This window comes from Asparagus officinalis, chromosome 3, assembly GCF_001876935.1.
Source record: "Asparagus officinalis chromosome 3, Aspof.V1, whole genome shotgun sequence".
Lineage (NCBI taxonomy): Eukaryota > Viridiplantae > Streptophyta > Magnoliopsida > Asparagales > Asparagaceae > Asparagus > Asparagus officinalis.
The window spans coordinates 45,654,873-45,677,102 of record NC_033796.1 but is presented as its reverse complement, the minus strand read 5'-3'; positions in this window follow the sequence as shown (position 1 = coordinate 45,677,102).

Here is a 22,230-nt window from a genome sequence, read left to right as displayed (position 1 = left end):
ACCTCTATCACATAGAATCCCCAAAAAGAGTAAAAACATAACATGTGCACTTATCCAAATCACTCGTAAAATCTAAATGAACATATCCCGTAGCAACACTATCCTTGCCACTATCTCCACCAAATACCAAGTTAACACGTGAAGTTCCCTTCAAGTATCTAAGAATCCATTTTATAGCTTGCTCGTGCTCTTTTCTGGGATTTGCCATATACTTACTAACAATGCCGACTGCTTGCAAACCATTGCATACATGATGCTACCAACTGCACTTGCATAAGGTTCCTGAGACATGTAGTCACGATCTGCATCCGAGCTAGGTGATAATAATGATGATAATCTGAAGTGAGTTGCAAGAGAAGTGGTAATAGGTTTTGAATTATGCATATTAAAATGAGTGAGGACTTTCTCAATGTAGTTTTTCTATAACAACCACAACTTCTTTTCTTTCCTATCTCTAAATATTGTCATGCCAAGAATTTTCTTTTCAGCTCCCAAGTGAAAGTATCCTAGAGGGCAGGAGGGTGAATAGGATAATTGCTAATATAATCTAATTTTGATGCCAAATTAAAACTTACTACCAATATCCTAGTGATATGATGTACAGTGAGATATATGTAGGCATCGAAAATTGCCTATAGGTCTCTACGAAAAGCTCAGTGCTAAGAAAAGACGATGAATATCACTATCCAGTTTATAGAATCTTGATTGACGTTGACAAATGCTTGAAGTGAATCGACGAACTACGTGAAGTACCGGAGTTTCAGAATAACGAGGATACGAATTGATCGGAAGCCCTGCATCGCCTACAAAAGGCGCTACGCCCCTCGTGTCCCAGTTGACTCCATAATGGTCCAATCATCGAAGCTTGTAGATCTCCTCATCGGCTTTCCAACGCACTTTGAATCACTCAAATCCGAGTTCGGACGAAAAAGTTACGGCGGAAACGAACAAGTATACATAACAAAATGTCTCAGCATGAGTTGAGACACCCCGAGGTGTCTCGGCCCAACCGACCCAAGGTGTCTCAGGCACAAGGCGAGCACCCAAAGGTGTCTCGGCTTGAGCGGTGTCTCGGCCTCGCTGAGACACTCTGGGGTGTCTCCAGCCCCTAAAAGTGCCCGTTATGCGGTTTTAACCGCCCGGATCTCCTTGAAGCCTATAAATACAACCCCTGGAGCCTCTTTTTTTGGGATCTGGAATTCTCGAGCGTTGGCGAAGCCCTGCCGGATTGAAGATCAAAAGTGCACGAACTTCAGAGAGGAGGAGGAGTAGAGATCTGATCGAGTTCGTCGGCATAAAGAAGAAGAGCTCGTCAGATCTGCAATTCTCGTGTTCGTCCCTTAAGATTACCCCGTTGCGGTAATCTTAAGAAGAGCAATTATCTCGCTGTTGCTGAGATAAGTGCTACGGTTTCTTGATTCCTTCGCGAATCAACGAAGCTCTACCCAATTTTTTAGCAATTAGATCTAATCGACGGTGGTCTACGGATATCAACATCCCCATCACAGGCCAAGATCCCACGCAAGCAGAAGACTGATAAACGATCTCTGCGCTGTTTGAAGAGAATTGTATTTTTTTTTGTTTTCATTGTGTAAAGGTCTTATAAAAAGACTAATTTTTGTTTTCGTTGTAAACGTCTGAAGTTTGTAATGAACACCGCAATGAAACAATTAATTTTCTCTGCAAACAAGCTGGCGACCACAGTGGGAGCCAACAGCCTCGCTGCCGAAGCTGTCGTGCCGCAGCCGACGATCAAGATCCCGGTGTTCGAAGAGGTCGAGTACGAATTCGACCAGCAGAAATTTAAAGAGTACATCTCCTCCTCCTCCTCCAGATCTGCTCCTCCTCATAAGCGCAGGAAGATCTCCTCCTCCCAGAAGATCCGCCGGTCTCCAGATCTGAAGACCCGAGAAGTCGATCTCCCCGTAGTCGATGCTATGGTTGCACCTTGTAACGATCCGCCGGCATCCGATGAGACTAGATCTCCAGATTTGAACTCCTTCGCGATCAAGGAGCCAACTGCTGAAGGTGCGCCAACTCTATCAAAGAGAGCACGTCAAAGGAAACGCCAACGCCTCGCGCGCCAATTCGCCAAGGTTTTGGATCAGGTGGATGGACTCCGTTACCAAGCAGATCTGGAGTTCAGAAAGCGCCAAGTGACTAAGCTATCACCACAACAAGCATCGGCACCCTCCTCCCAACCTCTAATTAACAAATGGGTTCAGGTCAAACAAACCCATTCTACCCTCGAGGAGTGCGTCCAGAAGCGCCGTGCACTTATTGCGCACACCCAGATCCTTGTGCGAGAGGCATGAGAATTACAGCGGGAAGAGGTGATCAAGAAATCACCAAGATCTAAGCAGGTTTTGGTGCCGAAGGCTAAGTCAGCGCCCCTACCCGATAAAAGACATCAGTCGTGTCTCTCGGTCGATTCCAGATCCAAAGCTGGTTCCCAGCTTTCGTCAAGTTCAGATCTCGTTCCTTTTAATCTCACACCTCCGGTGAAGCTCCGCGACAATATGGACATATCCAGAGGTAGGAAAGTGATAGCGGAACACCTGGGTCTTTTGCACAAGGATCGAGGCGAAGCTCCAGTCAAAGAACGCTTGGGTATGATGAATGAACCCCGAGCAACTCATCGAGTTGGGGGTCGCACTCGCCCTTCCAATAAATCAGAGCCTTACTATAATGGGAAAGCTCCTATAACTGACCGCCTCGGACTGCGAGTCATTGCCCAAGAGCCTGTTGAGATCTCACACTCACGAAAGCGTGACTCAAAATGTGCGACTCTTGAGAGCACCGACAAGACGACGAATCCTCAGAAGGAAACATGTTCGTCAGACGACGACGTTATACCTGAGGAGTCGTGCCAGCACACGATACGTTGCTCCGGCAATCATGCCGATGAGTTGTACTATCGGGCTGGGGGTACGAACAAATCTCGAAAGAAAGGTACCCGAGAAACGGACTCTCATTGTCCGTGTACTAAAATTATCAGGGCAGTATTATCAGTGTGTAGCTGCCCCAAGACCACTCCACAAAGGGTCTCAGTATTTGAAAGGATCTCCCCCAGAACGCCCAGGACCAAGCCAATGCGTTTCTGTAGAAAACCAAGACCGCTCCACAGAGGGTCTCGATATTTGAAAGGATCTCCCCCAGAACGCCAAAGACCAACCCAAGGCGTTTCTGTAGAAAAAGTCCAACTATGCGAGATGATGAACTTCCAGAAGTCACAGTTAATATGGTTGATAAGGGGAAGTCACCGTGAAACTTCAATCCTCGTCATCTTTCGGACATATCCCAACGTATAACTCGGTTACGGTCGGGAACCGTTAGACAAAGGGACTATCAGAGGATGAATCAAGGATTATCCTCGAATGATAAAGTATCAGATGCTAACTCTGCAGTCGCTTCTGACAAAATGGTATCCAGCCTAGGTCAATCCCACGAAGTGTTGATGATTAGCACAGAAGAGGTCACTAAAATGGTTGAGGATGCCTTGGCCAAACAAAAAGAGAACTTCAAGTTCGAAATGGAAATGGCCATGATGCGAATGAGGAAAGAGCATGATCAACAAATTCGGGTTCTGTCCAATCAAGTCAGAGGTGAATCCAGCCGTCGCACCCAGAACGCCGCAATTGACAGCGATCCAGAAGTGGACGAAATCATCATGGCCGACGCACCTCCCAAAAATACTGGGTGTAGTTCAAATACACCCCCTACAGATAACAATGTTGGGGGTGGTTCCGCCAAAGATAATAACACTGGGGGTGGCCGCATTATTCCTCTCGAAAATTGTCCAAAACAGGATATAGATGAGGACGAAAAGATGAAGGATCTCGAGAGCAAAATTGATGCCCTGATGTCTACTCGAGAGGTGAAGAAGACCGGGATTCCGTGTCCTTACCCAAGAGAATGGGAATCGATCCCGTATCCGGCGAAGTTCAACCTGGTCAACTTCACGCCGTTCAACGAGAAGGGCTCCCCTACCCAGCACTTAATATATTTTAAGTCCCATTTAGGAATAATCTCCGGAAATGAACCTCTGATGGTGCGGTCATTCGTTGGCACCCTTCGTGGGCCTGCTTTCGATTGGTATCGCCGTCTCAAGCCCGGAAGCATCAATAGCTGGGAGGACCTGGAGAGTATGTTCCTCGCTCATTTCTTCGATGATGACGCCGAAGTGTCGATCAGGACACTCTTTGATGAGAAACAAAAAGATGGAGAATCGGTGGATGCCTTCATCAAACGCTTCCGCAATCAGGCAATGAACTGTAAGGATCCCGTCACGGAGGAATTCTTCTTGCAGACTTGTCATAACAATTTGTCCATTAACATCTTAGACGTTATGGGAGTAGAGCCGCTCAATACCTGGAAAGAGTTGAAGATGCGCGGAGAGCAGGCCGAACGCTTTCTCAGAAGGAGGAAGGTCGAAAGAAGCCAACCGATGGCTAACCCTCTGAACCCGAGTCTCATTTCCCATGATGAAGGGAATGCACCTATACCAGTTGTTGATGTTAATCAGACGTCGCAACAGCAGCCCCGAAGACAGCAGAAGACTTCGGATCCGAGGCTCCAAAAAGGGTACTCATTCAAAGACGAAGACGTTCCAGCCATCTTCGAAACCCTTCTTGAAAACAACAAGATCAAGCTGCCACCCATCACGAATCAGGAGGAAGCTAACAATACTACAGATCCAAAATACTGCGCGTACCACAGGAGGATCCTTCATCCCACCAAGGCTTGCTTTACTTTAAAGAATAGCATCCAAACCTTGGTTGAAGCCGGCGTCATAATGCTAGGATAAGCCAAACTAGAACGGCAAGACTCCGACAAGTATAAGAGTATAAACTGCTTCTCAATCCTCCGACCGGTATAAGAGGTTAAACTGCTCCCTGATACTCCAATAGGTATATGAGTCTAAACTGTTTCCTACCGTTGACGGGAAGTTTCTGGAGAATTTTTATATGTTATATTCTTAAGGATAACCCGATCATGTAACCGAATGCAATGATAAACTCAGTTTCGCGAAGAAGCTGGGGGTGGATGATTCATGTAACGGGAAGTTCCCGGAAAAATACTATATGTAATTTTCTTAGGGATAACCCGATCATTACAAACAAAGTGATTAACACTAAACCCTCACTGTGATTTCCGAACACTCTTTTGCTGAGACGAGATTCGATCGCTTCGTTGGATCAATCTTTCCTCACAAAACTCCTATTGGTGTTTGACGACAGATCAATCTTCCTCACAAAATCCCTCACTGATCAAATCAATTGGCGGTGGGTCCACTAAAATTTCTATCCGTCAATTCATGGCAATTTTCAAAGCTTGACGTATTAAGTCCTGATCACTTAACATCAAAATCCTCCATCGAGTGGCTAGTACAAACCAATATTTCTACTGCTACTTGTATTCCACTCCCTTTGCTTTCAGGTCAAACCTATAAAAGTTAGGGCCAAAGCCAGATTCCCCTCTCGATTCCTTCCATGAACGAGAGGTCCACTTTTAAATTGAGCAATCAAACCTCTAAAAGTTAGGATTGTCTCCAACTTTACTTAGTCAAACCTGCAGATAGTTAAGACTGAGATTGAGTTATCCCTTTCGATAAACGAAAGACTTCTGTCTTTTCCTTTTTCAGCCAAACCTATAAAAGTTAGGGTCGAAATCGGAATTTCCCCTCAATAAATGAGGAACTCTTTTATTAGATCAAGCAACCAATCCTATAAAAGTTAGGGTTACTTGAATCTTTCCAATTCTCGGAGTGGAGATCCCACTCCTAGTTTCATCTTTCCGGATTCTGGGGGTGGAGATCCCACTTCGAGTTTCCTTTCCAACTGGAGATAGAATATAAAATTCTTCCTCTTCGGTGCTGGGAGATAGAATATAAATTCTTCCTCTTCCATTTTGGGTTCGTCTTTACCCTGAGAAAAAACACAATTCTCAACTTCAAATTCGTACATCCTATGCACGGGGAACTTTATCTCGACTCCTAAATAGAGATAAGCCTACGTCTAACACACGTTACCGGTTTAGTCTTTCACCGATTGAAGAAGACACCAGAATTCCAGTTTGGGAATTTTATCCCGAATCCTAAGAAGGGATAAGTCAACGCCTAATACATGTTGTCGGTTAGTCCTTAACTGTAAAAAGGACAAAAGCCCACATATTCAATATTGTGGCAGGTTGTTATTAATAACGCCAAAATTCGTGCTTCACACGCATGGGGAATTTTATCCCGAAGCCTAAGCAGGGATAAGCCAACGCCTAATACTCGTTGCCGGTTTTGTCTTTTACCGATTGAAGAAGACACCAGAATCCGAGTCTGGGGACTTTTATCCTGAATCCTAAGTAAGGATAAGTCAGCGCCTAACACGCGTTGCCGGGTAGCCTATTCCCGTAACAATGGCGAAGTCTACGTAGTCGAAGTCGTAGCATCAAGTCTAAGGGAGTTCATTTCTTTAGCACAACGTCACATTTGGAACGGAAGTAAACAATCCGCTTGCTAGCCCGACTCAAACGGTAGTCGGTAAAGGCACATCAAATCCGTTGATGGCTGAGGATTTGCCAAAAATCCTAAGTCTACATGTAACGCTCCGCCCCGGAATCCCGGAGTCGGTACGTTATTAGATCTGATAGACTGGCCTCATAAACCACCACATGTCTTTTCAGCACGTTTTGTCCTCACTCACGCGCTCTCCGGAAAACTTTCCAGGGGGTCACCCATCCTAGAATTTCTCCAGGCCAAGCACGCTTAACTTTAGAGTTTCTAGGAGTTAGGTTTCCGAAAAGAAGATGCATCTTGGTGGTATGAGTATTCTAATCAAATCTATCAATACTAATCACATCACCCTCTCAAGGGTTGGGGTATTACACTACGTCTAACACACGTTGCCGGGTAGTCTATTCCCGTGAGAAAGACAAAGTCTACGTATTCGATGTCATAGCACTAAAAGAGTTAACTCTTTTAGCACAACGTTATGTGCAGAACGGATCTAAACAATCTGCTTTAGCACAACGTTATGTGCAGAACGGATCTAAACAATCTGCATGCTAGCCCGACTCAAACGGTGGTCGGTAAAGGCTCATCAAACCCGTTGATGGCTGAGAATTTGCCAAAAATTCTATAAATGCGAGTCATTGATGCACCAGCTCTATTAGTTGGTCTCATGACTTGAGCAACCAACAACTTCAGGATAAGATCTATACATGCAGATGAATCAGCTTTAACAGTTGGTCCTGTAGCTCCGACATTTGGGATCACTATGCTCCAATACCTTAAGAGCTTAAACTGTGTATGCTCCAGCAAACGTATGAGTATAAACTGTGTCAACGTCAAGTGATCCGAAACCTTAGGTCAACACCGGTCAACGTATAACCCTAGGTCAACGCCAGTCAACGCGTTGTGATCAAAAGTTAATGTCGGGTGATCTGAAACCCTAGGTCAACGTCGGTCAGCGCGTAACCCTAGGTCAACGCCAGTCAACGCGTTGCGACCAAAAGTTAACGTACGACGTTTAAAACCCTAAGGTCAACACCAGTCAGCGCGTAATCCTAGGTCAACGCCAGTCAACGCGTTGTGATCAAAAAGTCAACGTACGACGTTCAAAACCCTAAGGGTAACCCCGGTCAGCGCGTAACCCTAGGTCAATGCCAGTCAACGCGTTGTGGTCAAAAAGTCAACGTACGACATTCAAAACCCTAAGGTCAACGCCGGTCAGCGCGTAACTCTAGGTCAACGCTAGTCAACGCGTTACGGTCAAAAAGTCAACGTACGACGTTCAAAACCCTAAGGTCAACGCCGGTCACCGTGTAACCCTAGGTCAACGCCAGTCAACGCGTTGCAGTTAAAAAGTCAACGTACGACGTTCAAAACCCTAAGGTCAACGCCAGTCAACGCGTTGCGATCAAAAAGTCAACACGAGTCAATATATCATGACGGGGATAGTCAATTCAAAGTCAACTCGATGACACGAGCCAAACTCAACTCATCAGTTTTAGATTTGAGACTTCGACGACGGTCAGACGATAAACGTAGCGCCGGAAGGATTTCAGCTATTCGTCAAAGCATCGAATAGACTGAAAATCGAAGGAGTCAAGAATCGAAGCTAACTACAGGTCCTTCACGCCGACTGAAGGCTAGACCAATCATATCCAAAGTATTCTAGCCTCTTCTACAAAAGAAACGAGTCTGGAACGCTTTGGAGGGGGTATCTGTAGGCATCAAAAATTGCCTATAGGTCTCCACGAACGGCTCAGTGCTAAGAAAAGATGATGAATGTCACTATCCAGTTTACAGAAGCTTGATTGACGTCGACAAACACTTGAAGTGAATCGACGAACTACGTGAAGCACCGGAGTTTCAGAATAACGAGGATACGACTTGATCGGGAGCCCTGCGTCGCCTACAAAAGGCGCTACGCCCCTCGTGTCCTAGTTGAATCCACAATGATCTAATCATTGGAGCTTGTAGATCTCCTTGTCGGCTTTCCAACGCACTTTGAATCACTCAAATCTGAGTTCGGACGAAAAAGTTACGGCGGAAACGAACAAGTATACATAACAAAATGTCTCAGCATGAGTTGAGACACCCCGAGGTGTCTCGGCCCAACCGAGACACCCCAAGGTGTCTCGGCCAAGGCCGAGATAAGGTGTCTCGGCTAAGGCCGAGACACCCAAGGGTGTCTCGGCCTCGCTGAGACGCTCTGGGATGTCTCCAGCCCCTAAAAGTGCCTGTTATGCGGTTTTAACCGCCCGGATCTCCTTGAAGCCTATAAATACAGCCCCTGGAGCCTTTTTTTGGGATCTGGAATTCTCGAGCATTGGCGAAGCCCTGCCGGATTAAAGATCAAAAGTTCATGAACTTCAGATAGGAGGAGGAGTAGAGATCTGATCGAGTTCGTCGGCATAAAGAAGAAGAGCTCGTCAGATCTGCAATTCTCGTGTCCGTCCCTTAAGATTACCCCGTTGAGGTAATCTTAAGAAGAGCAATTATCTCGCTATTGCCGAGATAAGCGCTACGGTTTCTTGATTCCTTCGCGAATCAACGAAGCTCTACCTAATTTTTCAGCAATCAGATCTGATCGACGGTTGTCCACGGATATCAACATCCCCATCACAGGCCAAGATCCTACGCAAGCAGAAGACCGATAAACGATCTCTGCGCTATTTGAAGAGTATTGTATTTTTTTTGTTTTCATTGTGTAAAGGTCTTATAAAAAGACTAATTTTTGTTTTCGTTGTAAACGTCTGAAGTTTGTAATGAACACCGCAATGAAACAATCAATTTTCTCCGCAAACAATATATGCAAGGATAAACAATATAACACAATAGGCGATATAAATATGCACAAGATATAACAATAATAATAGTGTGCTAAGACAATCGCAAACACAAAGGAAATGATCACGTAGTTTGGTCAACCCTCGATCTACGTCTCTGCTCCTCACCTCGAGGAGATTCTCTTCTATATCACGAAAATAACTACACGATTGGTTTTTAAAAGTTCACTAAAAACTTTTACAAATCACACATTGATAATCACACAATACACTTCTCTAAGTGTTGGCCGACCCGTATCACCTTCCTCAAGTGTTTAGATTTACTACCTCTCCCTAGACTTTACTACCAAACCACTCCTCTTGGAATTGACCCCGTTCTTCTCCCAACCACTCATCTAAGTGTCCTTGTATATTATAACATGTTCTTAACAATTAAGCTCAAGTAAATGATTTTGTTCTCTAATACAAATCAGAACGAAAATGAAAGCTCACTCAATTGTTACACTCTCACAACCCAAAAATATACAATATGTGAAATAACTTAAGCTCAAGTAGTTGAGTGTGAAAGCAATGAGTAATAATGAAACTAAATTCAAATTTAATGTAGCAAAATATATATATATATATATATAATAATCAAAATAAGAATAAGCTAGATAAATGAGTTTAGAAAACTTCTCTAATGAAAATAAAGAGTTATAGATGATGATTAATGTTGAACTCCTCAAAAATGAAAATTTGATTCTCCTTTTTGTAAACTCTTTTTGCAAACAAACAAACACTTGATCTCTTTAAAAATGAATAGCCAAAATGGCTTAAACAAACTGATGAAACACTTAAAAAACTTGACTCAAAAATGAGCATTTAGGGATATATATAACCCCTCAAAAAGAGGCTGCCAAAACTAGTCATTACAGTCTTATCGGTCGACCGATAAAGATATCGGTCGACCGATGAGCCGACCGTTGGCAGCATCCAAGACTCTATCGGTCGACTAATGATCATCATCGGTCGACTGATAGGCTGCTTCGGTCGACTGATAAAGACCAGTCGATTGAACAAAAACAAAATTGATGATTGCAGAGAAGTTTATCAGTTGACTGATAAACAGTGTTGGTCGACTGAAAAACATGCACATCCCTTATATGCACAGTAAACTTGATTTTCAAAGTGTGTTTAAAAATAGCAAATAAATTCTAAAAATTATGAAACTTAGGAAAATTTTTATATACATGAAGATAAACATGTTAGAGAAGAAATTTTTAAAATATCATTTTCCATTTGTTAAAATTTAACATTTTGTAAAATCTCAAAAATACGAGTTCATTTAAACACTTAATTTTGACAAAACAATTTCAATCAAAATTTGGAATCCTTTTTAGTGGATTAATAGACTTTTGAAATGATGTAAAATGATATTGTTTAGTCTATAATCCAAAAAATCAAAATATAAAATAATACGTGTGTGTGTGTGTGTGTGTGTGTGTGTATGAAATTGAGCTTAAGGCATAAACACACAAAGTATAACTCCTAAACTATAAACACTATACCAAGCATATAATCTTCGTGAAGCTCGATCTTGGTAGCGGGATGAAGCGATGATGAATCTTGACTTGAATTGCGACGACTTCATTCCAATTTCCTCCAAACTCCTTTAGATATCATAGTGAAGGTGCAAGTCCAACCAACCTCCAATGGAGGATCTTTGTGTAGGATTCCTAACAAGTAAACACAAGCACTCGAAAAACGATGTTAGGAATTATTTGTTAATTATCAAAACTAGATTAGAAAATAGGCTCATAAATATGAGACCTAACAATCTCCCCCTTTTTTGATGAAGACAAACAATCTACACAAAAAGTATATAAACATGCATGAAACAAATGAATATACGATTTATAACTCATGTATGAAACCAATAGAAAGCAAACAAATGAAATACTCACAATGGACTTATTTCTCCCCCTTTATCAACATCTAAATAGGGAAAAACAATAAGAATAAGAGAGCGAAAGCTCCCCCTATCAAAAAGGCACGGTGAGTATAAACATAGAAAGAGATAGGAAAGACTCTCCTTATCAAAAAGCCTTAAAGCATATAAAAAATAAGGAAATATGTGAGAAAGTGGATATATAAAAATTATGACAACTCACATTTAAAGAGACAAAAGAACACATATAGATATATCATTATGAAAAATGATGTCTCAAGACATAGATTTAAAACAAACATAAATAAAAAGTAATATATATATATTTTTATATATATAGATCATGAAAATTATGAAACTCATGAAAGCAAAAAAGTATAAATCATAAAAAGATATTTTCAAATGAAAGCAAATCATGAAAGTCATGAAAATCATGAAAGTCCAAATGAAAATCAAATAAAGGTTAACAATCAAATGAAATTATAAATCATGATTTAAACCACAATAAATCATGTTTGAATCATAAATTATTTTTCTCAGGCCACTTGGGGCATGAGAGAACGCCGTCGGCACCAAAAACCCAGACGAAGTGCTCCTTCTAGTCCTTATTGGACTCCGGAGCGTCTGAAACAAATTTGAAATTGCTCGTGCAATGAAAGAAATAGTACGGGTACTTTTTCGTCGACTTGATGCCGACCAAATGTTCAAGTAACTTCATGCTGGCAGGACACCGACTCGGTAACAGATGACTATGAAAGCCATCAGGATCCTTATTGCATTGGGGGCAAATTGAGAAGGGGAAATCCCATAGCATGAACGCGTTCCTTACGAAAGGATGGAGCGGCAATCAGAGCCCATGTTCGAGGTGGGCCAAATACAATAGCGCTCGATTATGACTATGATGGTATACTGGATCATTTTCATTCGACGCCGCCAGTGTGAAGACCCTTGGGATGTCGTAGAGCCATAGTACTCTCCCAGACTCCCAATCGTGACCCTCGAATGGATATGACTGAGAAGATTTATTCTCTCATTGTTGCGACCATCGGTAAAACTTTTAGAAGCCATGAAAAGTTTTTGGTTGTAGGAAATTTAGAAGTTTTAAGAAGAAGAAACACTAGAAATTTAGAGTTTATTTGGTAAAATACTTCGAGATTTTGCAACATTAAAAAATATAAAAATACCATTCCAAGTTCAAAAAATGCTTTTTCATTCATTGATAAAGTATCTTACAGGTCACAAAATATCTGATATATACAACAAAAATAAAAGCAATAGATTCCTAACAGGCCTATGGAAAGTCCATTCCAGCTACCGGAGTTAGGGGCGGAGAGCTTCTAGATGTAGTCGGCGGAGGAGTTGAACAATCTCGTCCTTCGTCTGAGTCGTCTTCGTCCTCATCCAGATCAAATCCCCCCCCCAGAGAGCTTCCATTTCCTTCAGCTCATCCAGGCAGTTGGCAACCATTGAGAGATAGTGAAAGTGATCAGGCAGGTTCTTTATCTCGGCTGGAAGTTGGGCCGACAGATAATCATATCCGGCTTTGCAAGCTAACGCCACTTTGGTTCTTCCAGTTAAGCTTTGGCGATAGTCATCAATAATCTCTTGGTGATAAGGCTTAGACTTGAGGTGGACGATCTCTTCTTGGAGCTTAGCGAGCGTTGCTTATTCCTCACCTAATTGATGCCTTGCATGCACCGCCGTCTCCTTCTCTGCTCTGGCTAACGCCTCAGTGCGATCTCTCACTTGAAGAGCCTCCTCCAACTCCTGTCTAAGCCTGTCGACTTCAGGAGCACTTAGGGCCGACTCTTCAGTAGCCTGACGTGAGTCGACTACTCCACTGGTCCTCAAAACAATAACTTCCTAAACAAGCTTATGATATCCGTCCCAAACACGCTCCATCCGACCATATAATTTATTCTTTAGCAAAGCACCCTGGATGAAATAGCTACAAAGGGCATGGTGGAGACTAATGTCAGGAACTCCCTCGAGATATTTCTCATTTCTAGGGAGAAGAAATTGATCGACGGCCCTTGATTGGGTTCGGTGAGACCCAAGAATGGTCCCTCGAGTGTCGATATGGCGTCCGGCCTTAAAATGGAATTTTGGCTCGGGCTCCCACCCACATCGAGCATCAACGGAGGAGAGCCCGATGAGGCACATACTCATTTTGTCCCATTCTGCCTCCCCCACATCGCTAATTTTAAGGGAAAAAGGATATTTCGATCCGACGGAAGGCTCCGTCTCATCCTCTTGAACCGGTTCCTTCTCCCTGGTGAATCGACTCACAGCAGCCATGAGATGACTCACCTCCACCTTACACTCTTGCCTCAGCTCCCTCTCCTTGAGTAGCCTCGACTGATTCTCTAAAGGACGGCCCATCCCCTGGTTCGTCCGAATGGACGACATGGGCTTCGGTCATTTTTGCCATCTTCTGAGGCACCATTTCCGCATCCCTTCTCTTCCTCCTATAGATGGGGGGGGGGACAACCTCCTCTTCAGTTATTTCGGCCTCCACAGGAGGAACGTCTCAATGAAGGCGCTTGGCTAGCCTAGCAGGCAACTCTTCCTGTGGGTAAACTAGAGGAACCGAATGTGTCGCGGTTGCCTCCCCTAACCTTATGATAAGGACCGAGGCTCTGTCATAATTTGAGTCAGTGAAAGACTTATTTGACACCTTGGTGACCCGCAGGACTGATTTGTCGAGCAGCTCTTCAAATCGGTGGGAGCGTGTGTACGTCTTGATCAGATTGAGTTTGGCCCTCTCATTGTCAGACAGCGCACACCCCATGAACGCGTTCTTCTTTATTTTGGGCCAGTCAGAGCATCCCATCTCTAAGTCGTCTCCTACGACCCACACAAAATTTTCCTTCCAATCCTTATGTGGATCTAGAAGGCCTGTAACTAGCTTGAATTTTCCCACCATCTGAAAATGGAAGTGAGACTCCTTTTGATTCACTTTTATGACCACTTACTAGCCGAAGACATTCAGAGAGGGCTTGATCCCCAAGCAATAGCAGATCACCATGAATGCCACCGAGATAGCAATAACATTTGGTTTCATCTGTGTGGGTGATACTCCTAACGCCTCAAACATCTGTTTAGAAAAGGATGTAAGGGTAAACTCAAACCCACTCCAGATGCCTTACATAGAGTGGATTCCTTTTCGGCCCATGGTCGAATATGGCTTCTGACCTTGTCGGAGTGAACAGATCATACGCTTCGGGACTATCAAACCTCTTGGACATTGTCTTCATTTGTAACAAAGTCACTTTAGAGTGAATGTCTTCCAAGAGAACCCGGCGATCAACTGGTTCGAAAGCCATGGAAGATCGGAGAATTGATCTCTAGAAGAAAAAAAGCAAAGGATAAAGTGATGAATGGAGAAGATGAACAATTACTCTAGAAAGGATTTCAAAAGACAATAGCCGCCTCTAATAGCCTTGTTCCTATATATATATCTATATAGAGACTGTCAACTTTACAGCTGTCAGAATTCGAACCGTTGGATCCAGCTGTATCACACGGCTAGGATTTATCTTCAGAATTCGAAGCAATGTACATAATTGCAAGAGATAACCCAAAATCATGAGACTTCTTCAAAATATGATGCTTTACACACCTAGCCTACTACACAAATATAAGCTAAACATCTAGCCTCATACTATATAATGAATATTATTTATCAATGGGATCACATATTATTGTTTGTGGTTAACAAAGGTTTCAAATTTTTATAGGATTAATTGAACTCAAATAACTTATAGTTTACCAAAGTTGCACGTATATATCTCCAATTGTATTTTGCTTCACTTAAGTATCCTAATATTTTCTAGAATTGGACGTCTGTACCTTCTGCCCTATTACCTAGACGTAAGAATACTCTATAATTTCCCTATATGAGTGTTACAGTGTCATTTTAGAACAATTCTATATTTTGTTCTCTTTACATAAATAGTTTATTAACATGCAACTGTCTATTAATATATTATTATACATTACTAACAATTAATATGATGCAGAGTTCTATAGTAGTGTTAGAAGTTTTAGGGGCTAAGTTATACAAATTTGAAGCAACATATAATATAATTAATTAACAATAATAATTAATTTAATTTAGTTTAGATTAGAATATAATATCAAAAAAATACTAGGGACAATATAGTCCATGGAATGTTTTTCCACAACTTCATTTTTAAAGGTAGTATGAAATATTCTTTAGCTAAATTACGAGATTGGTAAAATTTAAAATATTCTTTATTTACCACTTTGGTATTTAAAATAACTCCAATATATTTTTGGTATTTATATTTAGCAAAGGGACTAGAGGGTACCAAATCTCATCGGCGATGAATTTTCTAGTGGAAAATTTTCTTCCACACCCCTAACCTCTTCAAGTTATTGTATTTTATTCTCTTCTCCTCTTTAAGTCTCCCCAAACTCTAATTTCTTCTACTCGTTTACCCAATAGGATTCTTCTTCGAGTTCTCTTTCTCTTTCATTTATAGAGCTCTCTCTCCTTCAATCTCTCCTAATTCAAACTTAAAACTTAATCCAAACAAGGGGTTGATTATTAAAAATAGAGTGTTGACAAAATTATAACTAGAAGTAACATAATCTGTTATTGGCCTATGTTGTAGTGTACGATATCTGATAACATCTCTTTTTGATCGTACAGTTTTGGGAGCATGAGAAGAGATAGGTTTACTGAAAGAAAAACTACACGCTGTGATTAGTGAAGAGATATGAGAAGTGTACAGGTTGCAATTGTATAGTTCTTTGTTTCTCTATTGAAACATAACATTTTCTCTTGTAATGATTAAGATCGTCAACATATGACTCTTGTGACTGTCAATTATTATGATATTTCTCATTGGTTTACAGATTGCATGAATACTGTTCTATAGATATTGTCTATTATTTGAGTCTTAATGGTATTGTTAATTGATATTCCAGCTTAGCGCAGCTGCGCAAGCAATGTGTAAATAATGTGATCTCATTTTTATCTATTGTTGATCTATCATTGAAATTTGAGGAAGGGAAGCAACGAAGTTAACTCGAAATATTTCTTCTTAGTCAAAACTTGAAAAAATATGTAATTAAAATATGTTTTAATGTGTTTTAATTTGTAATTAAAATGGGCATAATGACTATACATTATGACGAATGTTACGAAATTTATTGAGGGATTTTGTAACGGCTCTTTTCAACCCCTATATAAACAACATATGTTGAGCTCAAGAAACATGAAGAAAAATGTGGAAAACTTATCTTGTTTTCTTTTCTCCTCTACATATCATTTTCATCTATACTTTAGTTTTACTTTATGGGCAACTTCTTCATCTGAGCTGAAGCTCTGCACTCTCGCCCGAGTGCAGAGGCCGGGCCGTTTCCGGGGGTTTTTACCGCTAGGGGGGAGGGAACCATCTGCGCTAGGGCGATAGGCGGGTCCTCAATCTTCTAGGGCAGTGAATACACGACTGCTCCCGTTCAGGCCAGTTTTAATTGTTTAATTTTTCGGATTTATCTGCATGCTATAATCTTAATTATTTGATAATTTCCCAACAATCTAGAAGATTGATGTGTTTATAGCTTTCGATTTAAATCCTGAAAAATAATTTTAAAGTTACTGTTCATTCGAGAAAGTACTGTTCATCCGATTTAAAAAAAATAAAAAAATTTTGCTATTACTGTTGGCAATTTAATCAGAAATTGCTGCTCATTATAAAATGAAATTACTGTTCATAAAAAAAAATTTTACTGTTCACAAAAACTGTAACTGTTACTGTTCGTTTTATTGAAAAATGTTTCTGATTCATTATTAAAAATAAATACATTTTGTAGTTAATGTTTCTGTTAATTTAATTAACTGCTAATTAATCGTTTAAATTGCTTTAATTGCTTTTATTTGATTATAATTAAAAACTAACTGTAATTAATTACAAAAGCGTGTAAGTTTCTTGTTAACCGACCTTTTAATCAACTCTTTTTAGGTCAATCAACCTTGGTATATCTTTCTGTTGTTGTATGAGGAAGATTTATATAATATGACCAGTGAAACTTATTAGAAGCTAAAGTTTGTTTTCTATGCTTATCAAAAAATATCTAAAAATATCATTAGAAATGTCATGATTGCATAATAACTAAATTGTATAAGTACAATTGCCTTGGCTGTAACTTTACAATAATTGAAGGATGGTTTCCTTTGTTGCTCCACTCTCCTTTGCAGTTGTACATAATAGAATAATTTTTCTTACCTCCATGTTCAAGTTCGTATATTTGATTTCACCTTATGTTTCTTGAACTCTTGATCAAATCAGTTTCCTGATTTGATTTGTTTTGAACATAATCTATTGGGTCATTAATTAGCTTCTGCCATGTACATTCATTAAGTCAGATCTGAGTGATGCTCATATAGATATATAGTTGATCTTAATTGGAAAATAATTTGAAATATGCACGCATTTGAAACATGCTATAAATTTGCAGTATAAAATTTGCAGCAGTGTACATATTTATTCTTGAAAGTCCCATATACATGGTTTTGACAAGTGAACAAAATCTGGATATATATATGGAAGTATTTAAATTTGTTCATGGTTTAATACTTTCATTTCTTTAATCTATCAATATGGTGCCTTCCATTAATAATTCCATATTTTGGAGTGTTTATGCATCTAATAAGCTTAGTACAGAAGGTGGTAAAAGTGAATGCAGATTTGTTCAGCAACTTAAGTGGCAGTTGTCTGCAGCAGATGAGTTTTTACTCTCAAGACATGAAAATCATGAGGTTCGAACATCAATAGGTAAACCCCTCCTCGGCCTTATCCAACATATGTTTGCAGTATAGTTGCTAGGCAAATTAAATGCTTGCATGAAATAATTTAAAGTTTCTATATACTGTTAAGGAACAAAAACTCATTGAGTGAACCGATTCAAGTTTTCTTGGATTAGTTGGTGTCTAAGGCAAGGTTTAAGGGTTGCGTAACGCACTCTGCAAGGAACGAGGTACTTAATTGATCTTTGATCAACCTCTATTACTATCCTTACCTGGCTAACTACCCAGGTAAAACTTTAATCTTTTCACTTTAGGAGTTTTTGGAATAAGAGGACCGGAATTATGAGAATAATTCATATGCATTTATTTAATTACGCTTCTTGCATCATATATTGCCTAATGATAAATGATCAATATATGAGCGAACCAAATCAAAGAGGTGCATCTTTTAAAATTCTATTTTATATTCAAATGTAAAGTTCATCATTTTTATTGCATTTTGATGAATATTGCAATAAATGCTCATATATCTTTTTAGATAACTTGCATTTTTTACATGATTAATTACAAGGTTTTATGCAAGAATGCACTTGTAAAATTTAAAGCACGTATGTACAAATATTATTATTATTATTATTTGTATAAGAGGTGGTACTAGAAAATGACAACATAAATTTGGAAGGTCTCCTTTGTAGACAACCAATTTAAATTTGGAAGGTCTCATTTGTAGGCAACCGATTTAAATTTGGACGGTCTCCTTTGTAGGCAACCAATTTGTAACCTCTTATAATAGAAGAATTTTAAAAATTTTATGCATTTGAATTATGAAGTATGAAATATATTTTAAGATACGAAAATATATTTTAAGATACGAAATCCTATTATGCTCTGCATGTATTTATTATTAATTTTATTCATGTATGTGCATATGCATAACTGCAGAATTTTAGTTCCACATTAGTTTGAAATGTTCAGATATTAAGGTCAATCTCTTCAGACAAAGACTATGATCTTTTATGATCATAAATCATGACCTAATATCAATTTCAAACAATATGATGGACTAATTACAAAATAAGAACTTGATAAATAAATACAACGCCTGCTAGGCAAAGTTATGATTCTAGACTTTGTAAAGTCTGTGAAAAGAATCTTGATGACCCTTTGACTAAGGGATTATCCAGGAGTGTGGTTCTGGATTCATCGAGGGAGATGGGGTTAAGCCCATAGATGAGGTCACTGACAGCGGCAACCCAACCCTTATTTGGAGACGTAGTCCCAATGTCGGTTCAATGTGGTAGAAACAAGCTGGACTAGTGACACTCGTGTGGAGCATCGACCTAGATATATTTATATATCATTATGTAGCATTTGCTACTACCCCTTCTCTATGATGACGATGCTCTTATGATACAGCTGGCTAGGCTGAGTTTTACTCTTAATAAGTCCAACGCGTGTATTGTGGGGGGTATTAAATAAACAGCTGTAGTACCCTTTGAGGACTTACCTACGTGAGAGGAACCGTGATGGCCGCGGTTAGGGGGGGCTGGGCTAACCCCTAGAAACTCTCATGAGTCGGTTTATTGTGAGCATGGCCTTTAACGCTCAACCCGCTTTGCTCAATAGATGAAGCGTATTGTGTGTGTTTTCATCAATACCTGATTAAAGGGGCCTAATTCAAGGCCTAGTCCATTATGTCCCTCAGGTGGCGATGAACTCACTAAGGAAAGGTTCAAAGCCGAAAGCTACCTCTCCCGAATTCACGATACGAAAGGTTGCCCAACCTATTTTCATTTTGTGATTTATTAATTTATTTATTGATTTTTAAGTTTTCAGTCAATATTGCCTTTTGGGGGGGACTGTTGGATATTTTTAAAGAAAAGGCAATTTGCCGTAATGAATTCTAATAAATTTTTGTAATTAAAATATGTAATTAAAATATGTTTTAATGTGTTTTAATTTGTAATTAAAATGGGCATAATGACTATACATTATGACGAATGTTACGAAATTTATTGAGGGATTTTGTAACGGCTCTTTTCAACCCCTATATAAACAACATATGTTGAGCTCAAGAAACATGAAGAAAAATGTGGAAAACTTATCTTGTTTTCTTTTCTCCTCTACATATCATTTTCATCTATACTTTAGTTTTACTTTATGGGCAACTTCTTCATCTGAGCTGAAGCTCTGCACTCTCGCCCGAGTGCAGAGGCCGGGCCGTTTCCGGGGGTTTTTACCGCTAGGGGAGAAGGGATCATCTGCGCCAGGGCGATAGGCGGGTCCTCAATCTTCTAGGGCAGTGAATACACGACTGCTCCCGTTCAGGCCAGTTTTAATTGTTTAATTTTTCGGATTTATCTGCATGCTATAATCTTAATTATTTGATAATTTCCCAACATGCACTCCAATAACTCCATAATCTCATTTCAAAAACAAATAAGTATCGATGTGATGATGCTTTCACTCTTTAGTTCAATCCTCCAAACACCACAAAATATTTTTTATCTTTAATCTTTAGTAAAAAAATAAAAGATAATATGCTTTAGATCTTCTATAGAAGAAGTTGACATTAGCAGGGAGAAGACATTTGAGAGTGATTGAAAAGAAGGAGAAAGAGAAGAGAGAAAGTGTGGGAGGTAATTAGATTAGACTAAGAAGGGCGTAAAAACACAATAATATTGTAGATAAGGGTGAACCAATAAGCTTTTTTTATAAAAATCAGCAAAGATTGGATATTAAATCAATAAATATAACAAAATTAACAAATCAATCAATAAAATTTTAAGAGAAAGACTGATCCATCAAATTTAAATATAATTTGACACGTGTATAATTTTAGAGTTAATTTTATAAATCCTTTTGCCAAACTTTAAGTACCAAAATGATGCTAGAATTATGCCAACTACCAAATCGGTAAATGATGTAGGATACATAACAAGGAAATTTATGGAGAAATAAGACATTCACAAGTCAAATGCGAATATGGATGAATTATTAACTTGCCTACAAAGAAACAATCATATCTCCTAATATAGAATGTGGATTCTAATGTATTATATCTATCTCGATGAGATGAAGCCATCTGGATTGATAGATTCACGAAATTGTATTAGTATCACCAGTTTTTGGTAGAAAAGCAAAATTAATTGGCTTTTATTTATTTTTAGTAATAAAGTTAGAGGCAAATTAGATTAGAAACAAATTTAATAAAATGGCCTCTAGAATTATCAGATCACTTTTATGAAGAAAATTTGAAAAGAGCCTATTTTATTTTTCTATTTAGGAAGAGACATATAACTCTAGAATTATTAGATCACTTTTATTAATAAAATTTCTTTTTTCAAATTTTTTTCATGGATGCAAAGTTCTTTGTGGATTCGGAGATTGTTCTTTGTAGACTTAAAGAACATCCCTTGGTGGATTCCAAGGTTTATCACTTTTACACTGCATTAATTAGTATCAGAGCCCTGTTTCTCCAATTCGATGGCATACTACGAGACCCATGTTACCCAAATTGAGTTCACAGAGAGTCAAACTATTCAATGAGTTGAAGATGGGAGTCATATGAAGACTCCTGTGGACTAAGTTGCACTGGCAGTGGAGCATCTGAATTTGAGACGAGTTAGAGTTCGCGTTAATGGTCATCAGAGATGAGATCTAACTCTGTGTGATAAATCTAACAACGATGATTACAGAAGCTATTAAAGACGGAGAACTATGATGCTAGAGGATTAAAGATAGAGGATTAACGATACTATCATTCAACGAAAGACTTCGTGTTGAGGATTTTCTTGATTGGATTAATGAGGTGGATAGATACTTCGAGTATGAGATGATCGCAAAAGATTAAAAAGTCAAGTTAATAGATTATAGACTAAAGGGAAAAGCATCTGCATGGTGGGACAAATTTTGATGAATCGATATCATCAAGGAAGAGATCCATTCTACATGGTGGGATGAATTCTTGATGAATTGATATCATCAAGGAAGAGATCCATTTGAACATGGGTGAAGATAAAGAAATTATTGATAGATCATTTCATGCCTTCTAACGACAAATAGTGTCGGGTCTCTTTACAAAATAATTTTACCTTAGCCGACATGGTTCATCTAGCAAAGAAGGTAGAGCAAGAACTTGAGCATAACAATAAAGGACCATCATCATGGATGTTCTCAGAGATTTCTCACACTAGTAATGATTGTGGTAAAGCTAAGAAACCTCAATTCATCTCTA